At 38.8% G+C, this 16,634-nt stretch overlaps 1 protein-coding gene across 1 annotated transcript in view; it reads left to right on the forward strand.

Moving 5' to 3' along the window:
• USP3 (ubiquitin specific peptidase 3) overlaps nucleotides 1-16,634 on the forward strand; it is a 107,100-nt gene that overhangs the window by 880 nt on the left and 89,586 nt on the right. The window lies entirely within an intron of this gene.

Below are 16,634 nucleotides of genomic sequence, written 5' to 3' on the forward strand. Positions count from 1 at the left end.
GGGGGGGGGGTGTCGAGTTCGTGTGCTTGTAGAACAGCAGTTCGGTTTATGTAATGCTTGCTTTCGCTGGCGTAGTTGAGCGTTTTAACTCCTTCTGCTGGCCCGTTGGAAGCCCCAGTGCCCGCTCTCTCATTGTCTCCCCGCTAGCGACTTCTTAGGATCGCACCGGCCGGCCACAAGGCTTTGATTACTTCCTGGTAGGGCCCAGGTGCAGCAGCTAGACGAGTCTTTGTTTATTAGCTTTGAGAGGATCGAACGGTGGGTTGAATTGTAGTGCAAAATCTGAATTGTGCATTAAAAAAAACAAAACTGAAGTTCATTGAAGAAATCGATAAAAGCAGCAGCGTTACAATTTAACAGTATGGCATTTTCTCATTGTGAGCTGGAGCTGGGAAGGTAGTTTAGCGAATGCCTTACCACTTTTGACAGGTTACTTCCTAAATGGTGATTATATCCTTGGAGAAAAACAGATGGCAGCACAAACAGAGCGAAAATGTACTCCAGGATAAGGGATTGGAAGAAACTGCAATTTCCTGGAGTTCACAGAGACTTGGTTTTGCATGTCTTTGTAAAAGTCAGATAGATTTTTCTGCATGAAGCCTTTAAAGATTAGCTGCTTAATTGGTTTTCCAGTGCAGTATTGTAGGTCTTTGTGAGGATGCAGACATTTGTATAAATTAGTTCTTACCTATAAATGTATCTACGGTGAATAGTTGAATATGGAATAAGCAAGGTATGTACAATTGCTTTACAAATTGCTTGGTGGTGCATTAAGTATAGCTATAGCTGTGGGTGCTAGAGCTGTTACTTTTAATTTGCTGTTTTTTAAAAACATTTGTGTGTGTGTGTGTGTGTGTGTGTGTGTGTGAAGAGATGACCAAAGTAAACATTAGGCAAGCATCTTTTAAGAAATGCCCTCCTGGCATTTCTTACATAAAGTCACATCAAACATAAAAATGGCTTCATTGGCCACATGCATCTAAAGAAGGCAAAGAATTGTGCAAATGGCTGATATCCTGTTGTGAGTCAGTCTTGCCTCCACCAGTCAGGGAATCCAAGACACTTGGTTGTGACAAAGAGATGCAGAAAATTGAGCATCTCTTGAGCAACTTAATGAATTAAGAGGGAACATAACCAAGTGACTTATGTTGATAACCAAAGCAAACTAGTATGTTGATCCCTGGCTCTTGTCCAAGAGCTAGGAGGGTGTCTTTGCATCTTGCAAGAAAGTTTGCCTCTTGACATAGCCTTGCCAGATGGTTCTGGCCTCTTGTTTGCATTTATAGAACCAATAGGGCTAGTATCTCAACTTTGTGGGCATACCCCCCCTTCAACTGCGAATTGGACCCATTTCATGTGGGCCTCCCGTTTTAACCTGTTGGCATCTATTTGTTAATATAGTCTGCCGTTACTATATTGAGCTAATCTTGTTCTTGCCTGCCTGTATTTTTTCAGTAATTAAATGATTAGTACATCTGTGAGTCTTTAACTAACTCATCTTCTTGATTGTTGTGTATTCTGGTAGTTATTTTCCAACATTTTTGTGGTCTTCTCCCCTTTTTTTTTGTATGGGACCAACAGGGTAGCTAATGTTCTGAATAATGCTGTGACTTGTTATTCGAGTGTGATTACGTCCTTATTAAGGAAGGGATCCCTCTTTTGGCAAAGAGACAATTCAAGTAATGCCCTCACCTTGTTTTCTTGTGGAGTTTGCGATTACAACAGAGTGAGGCAAGCTTAAAGGCACCAAATACATTGCAAAAGACCAGCATTTTATATTCTTAAGAGCTGGCATCCTTGGATGTTAGTTTTGTTTCCTCTGAATATCAGTTCATTATTTCATCTGTTCATTTTTTCCCCTTCACCTCACATCTTGCTGTTAGGATGAGCCAGGTAGCTTTTGTGGAAACTTTGCAAAAACTCTTTTAAAAAAATCATTTATTGAGGGCTCGTACAACTCTTATCACAATCCATCTATCAATCCATTGTGTCAAGCACATTTGTACATTTGTTGCCATCATCATTCTCAAAACATTTGCTTTCTGCTTGAGCCCTTGGCAAAACTCTTAATACACTATTCAAGTGTTAAGTTGTGTTATAGTCCAGGGCATCTTTTAAAAAATTTTTTTAAATAATTTTATTTGGAGCTCTTACAGATATTATAACAATCCACAATTCAATTAGATCAAGCATAACTGTACAATTGCTGCCACCATCAGTTTCAAAGCATTTTTTCTTAATGAACTCTTTGGTATCAGCTCCCTCCCCCACCTACCCCCCAGGAACCTTTATTATTATGTATTATTATTTTTCCATATCTTACACCATCCCTTGTATCCATTCACCTACAATTTTGTTATTTATTCCCCTCAAGTGGGGTTATACCATCATTATTGCTATCAGTTTCTCCCCCCCCCCCCCCTTCTCTTCCTGTACCCTCAGGGAATCATTACTCCTGTTATTATTTCTGAAGGGCTTATTTATCTATCTTGTATTTCATGCATTGAATGATCTTAATTATACAAATGAGCATATGCAGGTCTAACAAGATTAATGAGGTAAAACTAAGACCATAATAGGAAGGGGAAGAAATATTAAAAAACTGGAGGATAGTTATGTGTTTCATCAGTGCGATACCATACCCTGGATATATCATCCCTTCTGTGAGGGACTCACCAGTTATCTTACAGATGGGTTCTGGGTCTCCACCCCTTCACATCAATTTGATTGCTTGTTTTTGATCTTCTGATACCTATTCCTGTTGCCAGCTCATGATCACACAGGCTCTTGTGCTTCTTCCATGTGGGCTTTATTGCTTCCCTACTAGATGGCCGCTTGTTTAACTTCAAGCCTTTAAGACCCCACATGCTATATCTTTTCATATCTGGGCCTCATCAGCTTTCTTCACATTTGCTTATGCACCCATTTTGTCTTCAGCTATCTTGTTGGGAAGGTGAGTATCATACATTGCCACATTATTGGAACAAACCATTCTTGTACTGAGGTAGGATTTAAATAGAGGTCCAGAGTCCATCTGCTTCCTTGTACGTGTGTGCGTACACACACGCACGCACATATATACATACACTCAAATACACTTATCTTTATATATTTATAGAGAAAAATATCTATATTTATGCCTATATTTAAATTTTACTTTTTTTCTTTCCTCCTCCCCCACTATCATTGTTTACCTATCGTTCAGTAATCCCTCTCAGATATATTTCTTTTTGTTGTTTTTTACACTTTTAAAAAAGTTTAATTTAATACTTTTATTAGGGGCTCTTGCATCTCTTATCACAATCCACACAATCATCCATTGTATCAAGCACATTTGTACACATGCTGCCATCATCATTTTCAAAGCATTTTCTTTCTACTTGGGCCCTTGATATCAGCTCCTCGTTTCCCCCTCCCTCCCCTGCCCGCCCTCTTTCATGAACCCTTGATAATTTATAGATTATTATTTTCATATCTTACATCATCCTCTGTTGCCCTTCACTCACTTTTCTGTTGTTCGTCCCCCTGGGAGGGGGTTATATGTTGATCCTTGTGATCGATTCCCCCTTTCTTCCCCCACCTTCCCCTTATCCTTCTGGTATCTCTGTTCTCATTGTTGACCTCTCAGATACATTTCAATAGATCAAACATGACCAGGAATGCTACATCCTTCTCACTGTCAATTTTCGATCCCTTGTCTTTGTTGTTATTGGCTCACCGGTCCCCTCTCCCATGTCCTCCTGGAACCGTTGGTCCCATTGCTGTCTCCTTGGGATTGCTTATCCTGCCTGTTATTTAGATAGACATCAAAGAGAGAGAGAGAGAGACAGACAGACAGACAGACACAGACACCATACAAATAGTTCCAAATCTGACTTTTGTCCTCACCCGGAGTAGCTGAGTGTCTCTTTGTTAAATAGTGAGCAGGCCCTGTTACAATCCATCAGTCCAATCCCCTTTTCTTTCAGGGGTCCATATCCCAGAACCTGCTGACCTAACTGCACTTAGACTCTTAATCCTCAGCATTTGTGACCCAGGGGCATGCCTTCTACGAGATCCCATTCCTGCAGTCAAGGATGGAGTGGTCTAGTGCCCCACCCCCAGCCTATTACACCTTTAGACTTTCACTGTGGCTCCCTGTGAATATTCCCCAACCAGTTCATATGAGGTGCCAAGCTCTGCCCCACCCCAGTCAGAAGTCTACAATTAGGATTCCTCAGGGATTTTGTGGCTTTGTGTCCATTGGTGGTCTGTTGTACTTCCCTCTTGATTTGCCCCCATGTGGACAGGTCAGAGAGGCTACTCTCCCTGAACTGTATTTTAAGTGCTGTCCTCTAGCGCTGTCATCTAGGGAGGGGATGTCTTGTCCCTGCAGCCCTTTCTGTGAACAAGCTGCTCCCAGCAGAAAGGTCACCCTCAGGGCTTGACACATGAGGTCTATCTCTCCCTTTCCTGTGGAGACATAAACAGTACCCTCCTCTTGGGTGGATTAGTGCCCGGTTACCCCATTGCCATCTTTTTTCTTCTCCCACCCCTCTGTGGGCCTTAAAGGCATATTGGGGGCGGGGGTAGGGGAGTCTCTTTCAGCACAGGTTCCATCTGCATCTTTTTTATTTTTTCATTTTATTTTTTGATGACGTATGCATCATTGGGTTTGGTCTGGCTCTTGTCAGAGTGTCTGGTCCTCAGCCCAGGAATTGTGTGATACGTACGATACGTACATTTTCTCCTATGCCTGTTCTGCTGTTTGAACTGACCTCGGTGGACTCATGCTGTACTTGTCCTTTTGTGCTTGGCTAGCTTCACTCTGTGTCATATCCTCCAACTCTTTCCACGAGACAGGGTGCTTCATCGCTTCAACGCTGTTTTAGGGATGCATGGTACTCTATTGTGCGTGTATACCAGGGCTGTTTCCAGTTCTCTGTGATTATGAACTGCTCAGTGCTGGGCACTGGCACACAGGTGTCTGGTTGTGGCCTGTTTCCTAATTCTTCTGGGTAGATGCCCAGTAGGGGAATTGCTGGGTCATAAGGTAACTCACTTTCCATCTGTTTTAGGTATGGCCAAATTGCTTTCCACAGTAGCTATGCTTATCTACAAGACCACCAGCAGTGAGTGAGAGTTCCTATCTCATCACTTCCCCTTCAATAGTTGTTGCTTTCTGGGTTTTTTTTTTTAATTGGGCTATCCTTGTGAGTATTATGTTTTGATTTGCATTTGCCAGATGGCTTTGATTGGGGATATTTTCTCGTATGTTTATTGGCCGTTTGGGTTTCCTCCTTTGTGAATCTTCAAGTCTTTTGCCCACCTCCTTAGGGGGAAATTTGTGTTTTTCTTGTAAAGTTGTAGCGTTCTGTAGATTTTAGTAATAAGACCTTTGTCTGCTATGTCATTAATTAATATCTTTGCCAGGACACCTTTTTAAAGAGGACTCTGAATACTTATTTATCTGAAACCCATGGAGTTTTGTGGAGTTTGTTTGACAGGGAAATGTTACTCAAGAGTGGAGGCTGTAAGAATTAATTATGCTTTAGGATTAACTTGTGTTTCTGATCCATGGAAGGCACTGTGTCAGGTTACATAATTGTGTACTACCAGGGTTTCAAACTTTTTCTTCTCAGGGCTCCCTGTGCTCCTACAAAGAATTCATGAGAGAACCCAAAGAACCTTTGCATGTGTGGCCTATATCAATCAATATGTGCTACAATGGGAATTAAAACTGAGAACATTTAAACTATTTGTAATACTTCACTTATAAATAAACAGTAAGTCTGTTACTTGTTAACTTAAGTAATTTACATAAATTGTTTTCAAAATGAAAAGGACATGAGTGGCATTAATTTATATTTTTGTGACTCTTTTTTAAATCATCTTATAGGAGGCTCATACAGTTCTTATCACAGTCCATACATACTTTCGTTGTGTCGAGCACATTTGTACATTTGTTGATTTTTGCAACTCTTGTTATCTAGCTTAATAGAGGTCAGTTGTGGTGTCTTCTGCTTGTGCATTGTCTGGTGAGCGATCACTTATAATCATACAGCCTCTGGAAAGCTCCACTGACTGCTTATGAAAGAGGGAGATTGAATGTTGACATTAACATCGGAGTGCTGTATATGAAAACAGTTTGACCTGCTGGATACCTTGAGAGGGTATACCCTCAGATGTGGGGGACCATGCTTTGAGAACCCATTGATGTTAAAGACAGACTTAAAAAAAAAAGAAAAAGAAAGAAAAAAAAGCTTTATCACAATAGCAATAAAACTTTAGAGAAACTCTCATGGCTTAGGGTAGCAATGTTTATCCGGTCCCCACAAGGTGCTACGAATGCAACTAATAAGAGACTTGCCAATTTTTAAAAATGTATTTGCTGAGAAACAGATTGTAGGATAAGGCTCAGTGGTCCCTTGTACTGAAAAAAAAACCAAAACCAAAAACCCCAACCAATCAATCATCTAATTGGGGACTGACAGGAAGATAACTGGTTAGAAGATAAATCCATGTTATGGTTTAAGGTAAATGTTGAAAAAGCAAACTTCTAATAAGATAAAAGCTGATTTATGCTTAAGGCCTTTTTAGTTTTATGTAAAAAAATTTTGTAAATGAAAACTTGTAAATTTTCTCAAGCTTTTTCTATGTACACATACTAGATAGCATTTTCAGTAATCAGAGGCTTGGGCATACCTTGTTTTTGTGGGTAGAAGAACCGAAGTAACAAAATATAGAACAAGAAACAAAAACTGAGAACACGACTAAAAAACCAATACTGTTTTGGGCTGAAAATTTACCTAGGCAAAATTGATTCCTATTTAACAATTTCTATGTATATTGCTCAGTGACCTTGGTTACACTTTTCACAATGTGTTTGCATTCTCAGTGTTTCTATTCATCAGGCTTGCTTGTGCCCATCTTAGCTTCGTGTCTCTGGTTCAGGTAAATGTTGACCCATAGCTCTCACATAGAAGGTAGTTTAGAGGTGTCCAGTTATGAGCAACATTATTTATTTAAGGAGCATCTCTTTTGATGGTGGGCACGGGGATGAGGGGGGTGAGTGGGTGGGATTTAAGTCTCAAGTTTAAAGGCTATCCTAAGGCGATAGTCTTGGGGTAAACACAGCTGTTTTGAATAAGAATAATGACAAGCTTTTGGATTTCAGGGGTTTGAGTTATGTAGCCAGTTAGATTGCAGATATTTTGATAATATAGGCATGAGAATCTTTCCCACTAATTCTTCAAAGGGTTGGTTCATCAGTGTCTCTTTAAGTTTCTTATACACACCTGTCATCATATTGCTCTTCCCAAGAATAACAAATGTAGGTCAAGTAAATGTTTTGCAATGTTGTGTGGATATTCGAGATAAGCCCTTTTAGAAAAGATCCAGTCCCTAGGATGAGAGACTGATTATTGGTTCTTTGTCAGTGGTAGGCCGTCTGTAATGGACTGATCAGCTTGGGCCAGAGGTGAGAAATCACCTTGATGGAGTGATGGGTTGTTTTTGTATTATATTTCTCTCAGAGCTTATATCTCCTTAAGACTGCTATTTGCTCAGCAGATGACAACTTCTAGAAAATTTCCTCATTAGGTGAAATGCTTTCACTGATTTTGAGTAACACTGTATGAAGTATTTATTTGCTAGTATTCAATGGTATACCCAGGAAATATCATGAAGGAACTTTCTTCCATGTATGTCATGGCTGTAGTGGTCATTAATTTTGTGTTGAAAATAAAGACAAAGTAAGTGAGCTTCACCTGAAATGTCTTCATCAGCTCTTATTCCCAGTAGCTTAATGTAATATTTGATGATATTGGAGCAAGTGATCATCGACAATGTTGTTACCACATGAGTTTGTATTCTTTTGACAATCTTGAGTTTATAGGTGGTAAATTAGATGTTTTAGCACCAAATTGAATATGTGAATTAAAATCTCTGGCAATTGGTAAGTTTTTTTATATCCTAAAGATGAGCATATTCATTTTATATGCCTTTCTGAAGAATTTAAGCTTTATAAAAATATGTAAAATATTTAAGCTTAAGGTCAAATGTATTGCCTCCCACTCTTTCTAGCACTACCCTCCCTCCTGCATCCCCATAAAGCAGCCAAAGTCTGCACATACTTGGGAGTGGATGTGAAAGATCTAGAATTCAGTGTGTGCTGTGTTTGCGGATTTCAAGAGGCAGAAGTGTAGCATTTTGTTGTTTTGAGGAGTTCTTGGCACATTAATCAGAAGTTATTTTCCAGCGTATACTTAGTAACATACAAAGAACATCCTTCGTAGCCTAAGCAGAAACAAGGATGCCCGGGACTTGTGGGGAGAACAATTCAGACTCTGGTTCAATTTCCATTATTCATTGGTCTTCAAAATAATTCCTTCTCATCATTCTTTGTTTTTAAAGCATTAACGTTAGGCTCTTGTGACATCTTTTTCCATGTTGAAATTTATGGTTTCATTCTCTACTGAAATATAATAGATTATTTTCAGATCCTTCAAACTAGATTTAGAAATATTTGTGTTTTAAAAGTGTTTGTAGCTCAGGTTTGGAGTTCTGGGTAATTTAAATTACTGTTAAAATTTAATTGAGTTCTTCCATCAGGGAATATCTTACATGTGCATTTCCTTTGACTAGCTTTCAATTTTTTTTTTTTTGAGCTTTTGCCTTCAAAAAATTTGCTTCCTTCTCTGCGACAAGTCTTAAATACTTTTCCTTCCTTTACAAAACAAAGCAAAGCAAAAGTCTTTGATTAAGCTGTAGTTTATGACCTACCTAGTACAGGTTTTGTGTCTGGCTTAGGTGTCGCAGTAGAATTAATAGGTAGCTTATTAGTGTTTGAAGAGAATTGGTGGCAGAGTGATTGAGTGCTCCCTTGCCAACTGAAAGGTCCATTGTTCGAATCCAACAGCTGCTTAGGCTGAGAAAGGTTGGAAGTCTGCTTCTGGATAGATTTACGGCCCTGGAAGCCCTCTGGAGGCAGTCTTCCCTGTCCTTAGGGTCGTTTTGAGTCAGAATGAACTTGTCAGCAATAGTTTGGGGTTTTGTCATTTAAAAAAAAATTAGTTTTCATTTTTGTCAGTGTTTGAAGTGGAAAATAGATACTATATTTTATGTTTATTAATACTGTTTCATCGTGAGAGCATCTACTGTAGGTGTTTTTTTGATAGAAGTGTTACTGATAAATGGCACAGAAGGGAGTCCTTTGATAGGTTCTCAGTAGGGGCTACGAATTTCTGAGGGTGTATTTATGATGAAGTTTACCTTGACTGGCAGTTTTAAATACCTAGAAAATAGCATCAACATCACAAGCAGCATGTTCATTTCACCTAGAATCTCTGTGCCAAGAACTGGAAAAATGTTTGTGTGTAATAATAATCAATTTTGAGAATGTAGGTAAAGAGTAGGTACTTTTTAGACCGAAAGAGAATTTACTTAAAAATTGTTCATTGTAATTGCATCCTGAAATCTTTTGTGGTAGTGGAATGAAGTTGGGCTTTAGGAACTTGTAAATAGAGAACATTTTTTAACTACTTTGAGTCTGCAGATGTTAGCATCTATAGTAATCCCAGATGTTTTCTCATCTATTAGTTTTACTGAGTAGGAGGAGAACTGAGAACAACAAAAAGTAACTTCAAAGCAGCGTGCTAGCATTTCATCCTGACTAATTGAATCAACGACTCATCCTTGTAGTTTTCCTGTGTTATAGATGGTGACACTGAGACAAAGATTAAGAGAGTCGCTCAAGTGGCTGCGGCCTTAGAGATAGCCCGGAGTTTAAACTCAAACATCATCCATTTTGAATATCATTTAAATAACACTTTTTAAGTTGTCTTTTTAAAAAGCAGAGCTTTTATTTTATAATTGAGTAACTTAATACTTGATAATTTGCTGGTAAATGATGCAGAGTGTGTAGAAATAGGAGAAAATTCCTTTGAAGATTTGTGACATGAAGTTTAAATTGCAAGCCTAAATGGTTTATATGCTCTGTTGCATCTGAAAGGTTGGGAGTTCAGGTTCACCTAGAGGAAGAAAGGCCTGGCAAACTCCTGAAAAATCAGCCACCGAAAGCCCTATGAAGCACAGTCCTCTGACACACTCGAGTTGCCATGAATGGACTTGATGATAGCTGGTTGTGTTTGCTTATTAATTACAGACACATTGGAACAAGAAATGGATAATTCCATTGAAAATAGATGATTCTGAACATTTTAAACACTTTGTAATGTCTTCATTACAGCTGAAAATTTTGTAACTTGAAATTCATGTGCTTTGGTTCACACATAATAAACAAGCCTCCTTATCACAGTCAAGGATAAGTGTTATTAGCTTTTTGGTATTTTTGATCTGTGCTTTTGTTGTTGATGCTATTTTACCCTCCCTTCCCCCCCCCCCATTTATTTCTGGTAGAGAACATTCTTTTTGGAGCCAGTTGTGGGATGGGGAAGGGAGAGAATTCTTTTTTTCCCCAGCAGTTTCATTGGTACAAAGTTTATATATACAATTCAATAGTTCAAGCATATGAAAGGGGAGAGAATTCTTAAGGTATGGAATTTTGCTTTTAATCTTTGCTTTTAGGCAACATTACTTTGCTGATTCCATTTAGTATATCCTAAAAAAATTTAGTTTTATTTCCTATAAAAGTTAATTATAGTCTCAGACAGCAGAGCTTAAAACAGATTTCCCCCTCTCTTTAAGACCTCAAAAGCATGTTCCATATATGGGTACTGTTAAAAAAACAAACAAAACAGATGGGTTTAGGAAGACTAGTTCCGATTTGAAAAACTGTTGAAATGAAAAACATTGGACATTGAAAAATTAAGTTTGCTGTTGTCTTTTGTATTTGTGTTAGCCAGGTGCTTCACAATTAATACATGTTAGTTAATTGAAACTTAATTAGGCTCTTTTGAGGAGAGAATTGAGAATTCTTAAAATGTACCAGATTGTCTCTTTAAAAGAGATAGTAATTAATTGGATTTTATCTGGAGACTTTATCAGGATTTTATCTATTTTAGGACTGCGTAGCTTCTTTTTACATGCATTTGAGGATTTAGTTGTTCTGTCCTGATATATTTTTCTTTGTCCCAGCTGGGTTTAAGATATCCTTATAGGAATCAGCTTGTCTGTTTACCTTCGGCCCCTCTGGAGAGGGGAATTGTTTCATTTTAGGAACTGTTCTTGTTCTTTCTCACCACCAAGAAGAGTAGGATGTCAGTTAACTGTCATATTCCTGCAGTTTTGTGTGAAATGGTTAGAAAACTTAATATAAATGTCTATAAAGTTTATTGTTTGAGCCTTTTTATAACCTTGTCTTCACTATGCATTCTTGTGGGTTTTTTTCTTTGTTTTGAAAAAATTTATATTTGGCATTAGCCAGTTGGACTCAGTTTAGATGATTCTGATTTTGTTGGCAACATCTAAAGTGTCACAGTCAGGAGCCAGTTGAACATACACCTTCTCACCATCAGGCAAGGTGTTGATCTTGGCTACGTCAATGTCATAAAGCTTCTTCACGCTCTGTTTGATCTGGTGCTTGTTGTTCTGGACATCACAATGAACACAAGTGTGTTGTTATCGTTGATCTTCTTCATGGGAGACTCCGTGGTCAAGGGGAACTTGAAGGCATAATGGTCCAGCTTGTTTCTCCTGGGGGCGCTGTTCCAAAGGTTTTTGCGCTGCCTCCTGGGTTTTGGGCTTCCGGGATGCGTGTGATGGTGGATCTTCTTTTTTTGTGTGGCTTGGACGCCTTTCAGCACGGCCTTCTGGGCCCCTCCCCTCCCGCCCCCCAAGTGAATACCTTTTAAAATCACTTATTTATTAAAAAAAATCATTTTGTTAGGGGCATGTACAACTCTCGTCACAATCCTTACATCCATCCATTGTATCAAGCCCATTTGTACATTTGTTGCCATCATCATTTTCAAATGCTTTGGCTTCCATTTTGGGAGGGGCAGGGGCTTCTTTCTTTGCCTTCAGCACCACCATTGTAAAAAGCTCACGTTTTATTTTTTAAATAAATTACCGTGCCCTTCTTAAGGAGTCTCAGTTCAGCTGTGGGATAAGCATTGGGCAGCTAACCGCAAGAGGTCTGTGGTTCAAACCCACCTGTGTACCTCCGGACAAAGAGGCTGTTAGCTCCTGTAAAGATGCGAGGTTTGGGGAGCCCTACGGAGGGTCACTATGATGTGGATTGACTCAGTGGTAGTGTGTTGGATTTTAGTTTGGTCCCCTTCTTTGTTTTGAACCATATTTGAATAGTAATATTTTGACCATTGTTTCTGATTATCATTCTTAGATTTCTGGGAAACAAAATCCTGTGATAGAATGTCTCTCTGGAATAAAAAATGTTATAAAAATAATCAAATATGATGTTAAAACCACTAAGCTGTCATTGTATTACTTTGAGTCATGGCAGCTCCGTGTATGTCAGAGTAGAACTGCACTCCATAAGGATCTCAACGGCAGATTTCTCAGAGATTCACAAGGCCTTTCTTCTGAGGCACCTTGGAATGGGGCCGAGCCACCAACCTTTCAGTTAGCTTACCTACTTGCCCTTCCCAGTGGTAAATGTGGTATTAGATGTGTTTAAAAGGTATTAAATGGTTTTTGTCTGTATGACATAGGGACTATAGGACTGCTATTAGTTCACTTAAATTTTTATTTTACTTTCACACAGTAAAATAACCTTTCACTTAATTGAGATTAACCCTTTCCATCAGAATTATTTTGGAACTTAATGCTGAGATGCTTTAACATTGAGGGGAAAAAAATCACTGCTCAACAACTAAAGGTTTCAGGTTTCCCATTTATATAAAGTAGCTGCCAAAGCCCAGCGTTCATGCCAGAAGAATTTAATGCATAGCTCATCATTTTCATTTTAGCCAGTTTGAGTGTTTTGTTTGTGTGGAGTCTTTACCAAACCTTATTTTTAAAATAGTATTGTCAGGCTTTTGTGTGTTTATGGTTTGTTTTTGTTGTTGTTTTTGCTTTGAGTGTTTAATAGAGATTTTTTTTTAATCTGAAAATTATGCCCTTTTGTTATTAAAAACAACCAAACAACAACAAAAACTCTTGGTTCTTGTTAAATAATTGGAACAGCTTTTTAAAAGATGGAAATAGTTTATTCCTCTTTTCTGGAATTCTGGGTGTCTAACCTTTTAGCCATAGCATTCCTTTAAGCAGAGTATAAATATATTCCCTGTTTATATTTTTTCTTTTTGTTCCCTCATAATTAGACCCAATTTATATATAAGAATGAGTCACCCAGTGAAAGGGAGGACAGAGATCTGGAGGATGGAGAAATCAGGGGAAAGGAAGGGTGGGATAGAAGCCTTAGCTGGGAAGGTGTTGTTGATGAGTGGAGTGGTGTGAACTGTTAAACACAGTGTTGATGGTCTGAAATGTAAATCCCCTACCTAATTCACAGTGACAACTGAAAGCCATTACCCAGCACACCTGTAACACAAATGTGGTCATTTTTCTTTACTTTGTGCTTTAGTGTCAGGTTTTAAATCTGTTCTCTGAGTAAAGTCTTTGGTTTTATAGCGGCCTAAGCCATTTAATTTTTAAAATTACTTAGGGAATGGAGTGCTCCCATAAATGAACGCATGACCCTACGAACGAATCCATCTTTTCTTATATTGCCTACTTACTATTGCTCTGAAACAGCAGTTGTGCAGTGTTGACATTTATGATTTGATTCATTTCTTTTGAAGATGCCATTATAGTTTAAACATGGATTTGCTTACTTGGGTTCTTGGCACAAGCATGGAGTTGCATCACACATTGCTGTATAAATAGATGTCAGAAGTTTTCTTGACCAATTCATAGTTTTCATGTTCATTTTCCATTAGCTCAAATATTGCTGTTATATTTGATATGTGATAATTCTCTTCATAAAAAAAAAAAGAGGCCCCCCTTTGTTGCCGGTTGGGTTCTTTTTCTTTTTGTTCTTTTGGTTCGGTTTCAACCCCCCTTTTGGGCTTTTCCGAGGCTGTCAGTATTTACGGAAGGCTCTGGCCACATTTATCTCCTGGTGGGTTCATACCTTTTGGTTAGCAGCCCATTGCTTAGCCACTGTGCCACCAGGCTTCCTCAGTCAGCTTCATAGAGGTAAGTTATTTGGAAGCAGCACAGCTTCTTGGTACATTTTGACTCTGTCAGCAATCTGCATTGGCTTTGCTGATTTTGAGCCTCCCCTCCTTTCTCCTCTTCTGGAAGGTAGGTTTCTGGCGTTTAGGTTGCTAGAGGTAACATAATTGGTTCACTCGGGTTTTCCACCAAAGTAGAGCTGAACAGTTCTGAGCTTATGAGGAAAAATAAATTAGTCTAGTGCACTTTAATTTTGAGAATGCGGTTTCCCATGTATAGCTCCCATTTGATGTTGAAAAACTGATTTTAGAAATTTGTTTTCAAAGTAGAGGTGAATATTTGAGCCATTGCAGAGTGAGGGGACCGGCCTGGTGGATACAAATTTGCCTCCTTGTGGGAAGTCAGTAGGGCCAGATGCCTTCTCTTTTCTGGCTCTGTAGGTATCTGGATTTGTTGACATGTAGATGACTTGTTTTGGCCAGCTTTGGAAATCGCACTTACTACTAGTGTTGCAAATCACCTCACTATATAGGGAGTTTGATAGGTGCCTGGCCTAAACTGATGAATTGTGATTATGATTTTAATGCTGTACAACAGACTTAGTATTACTTTTTTAAGATTTAAAACAGCATGGACTGTTTTATGAATTGATAATGACTGTTATATCAGTTTACCTTTTAAAGATTAATTCATGTTTTCAGAAGAGTAATGTGAAGGGGCTTCAAAAAAGTTTATAGAAAAGTGAAATGAAAAACAACAAAAAGGAAAGTGAAATGAAAAGATACCTTTTTACAAATTGTTGAAGCCCCCTCATACATACTCACTGTTAAGTCTCACAATACCAGCAGCCCCCCTCCCCCCCACCGTGCTGGGCTAGAGACACTGCTTACTACATTTTCGCTGTGTGCTTACCTGCATTTTACTAAACAGTGCACTGCTGTGTCTTACTGTGCTGAGATTCCACATTGTTCACTGACACTGCAGTGGTGAATCAGGACATTAGTACATGTGCCACGTTTATCCTCTACTCTTCTCTCCGTTTCCCAAAATAACTGGATCACAAATTCTGGTAAATGTGGTGAGTACTTTTTCTTTCTTGCTCAAGATTTTGTTTTTCCTTGAGCTTCCTTCTTTTCTTATTTTGGTTTACCGTCTGCACATTTCTCTCAGATATGTCTATACATTTGTCAAATGTAGATGAATATTATTTTCAAATACTGAAATGGGTTCTCTTCTTATGCTCATATCCTGTCCCCTGAAAACCTCCTCCTCAGACCTCTCTTGTCTGCTAGCTCTTATTTCGGCTGTTTGTTCGATAGGCTGACTAGACCGTTCTCTTCTGTCTCCATTTCCTGTATCCCAGGTCTCTCTCGCTCTCTGTTTATTGTTGTTTTCCAGGAATACATCATCCCTTCTCAGGGGAGGGAAACATTTGGTCCCTTGCAAGTCTGATGTTTGCATTGTACCTTTATACGTGATTGCTTGGCTGAATATAGAATATTAGACATAAGGTAGTTTCCCCTTAGAGTTATGAAGGCTTTGCTTTACTGCTTCCAGGCTTGCTACTGAGAAACATGCTGCCTCTCTGATCGTTATTCTTCACTTTAGTCCTTTTACTTATTAAATTTTTTTAAACTAGGAAGCTTTTAGGATACTCCTTTTATCCTTAATGTTCTGAATTTTCAATGTGATATGTCGAGTATTTTTCCCTCTTATTTTGATAGGTATGTAAAGGAATCTTTCACTTTAGAGACTTACACCCTTCAGTTAAAAGGCCTTTTTTTTTTGTAGTATAGATTTGATAGTACCCTTACATCCCCTAATATGTTCTTTCTGTCCAGAACTGTGGGACTGTTTGGGAGGAACTCTTAATTTTCTTATCTTTTTATCCCTTTGACTTTTGGTTTTAGTTTCTCAGGCATATCCTTGATTTTCTCTCCTACCCTTTCTATTGACTTTGCTTTTGATCATCATATTTTTAATTTTCAAGACCTTTTTCTCATTTCCTGACCATCCATTTTTAATATACCGTGTTGTTTCGCAGTATTTTTTGTTATCACTCCAGCTTTTTAGTGTTCCTCCCACCCTCCATGATTCACTGCTCCAGCATTGTGTCTGTTTCCTCTCTGGGCCCTTCTCTGTATCAATAATTCTATTAGGTATGTTCTTCAAGAGTCTCTTACCTTTGGCTGACTCTTCATGTAAGAGCAAGGCCCTACAAAGCACTGTGAGTGAGTTGGGCTTGTTTACCACAGTCTCACTGTGCCCTCAGGTCACAAACCACCTTTCTCTTTGCAGGAAGGCCCTCCGCTTCTGGAGGGGATTTTCTCTGGCAGTGTTCAGTTTTCCAGTCTTCTCCGGGGGCTTCACACTTGGCTGCTGGCGTTCTGACGTTGAGGTGAAGGAATTTCCTTGATTCAGTTGTTCCTGAAAAGATGTCCTAATAGTGCAGCTTCTTGAGTCAGTTATTGCTAGGACAATTGAAAAATGGTAATTTTCTAATTCTTGCCCCATCTACATGTATTAGTTAGTTTTCTATTACAATAAAGAGCTTT

This window comes from Echinops telfairi, unplaced genomic scaffold (assembly GCF_000313985.2).
Source record: "Echinops telfairi isolate 266 unplaced genomic scaffold, ASM31398v2 ScPeMD7_4048;HRSCAF=4782, whole genome shotgun sequence".
NCBI lineage: Eukaryota > Metazoa > Chordata > Mammalia > Afrosoricida > Tenrecidae > Echinops > Echinops telfairi.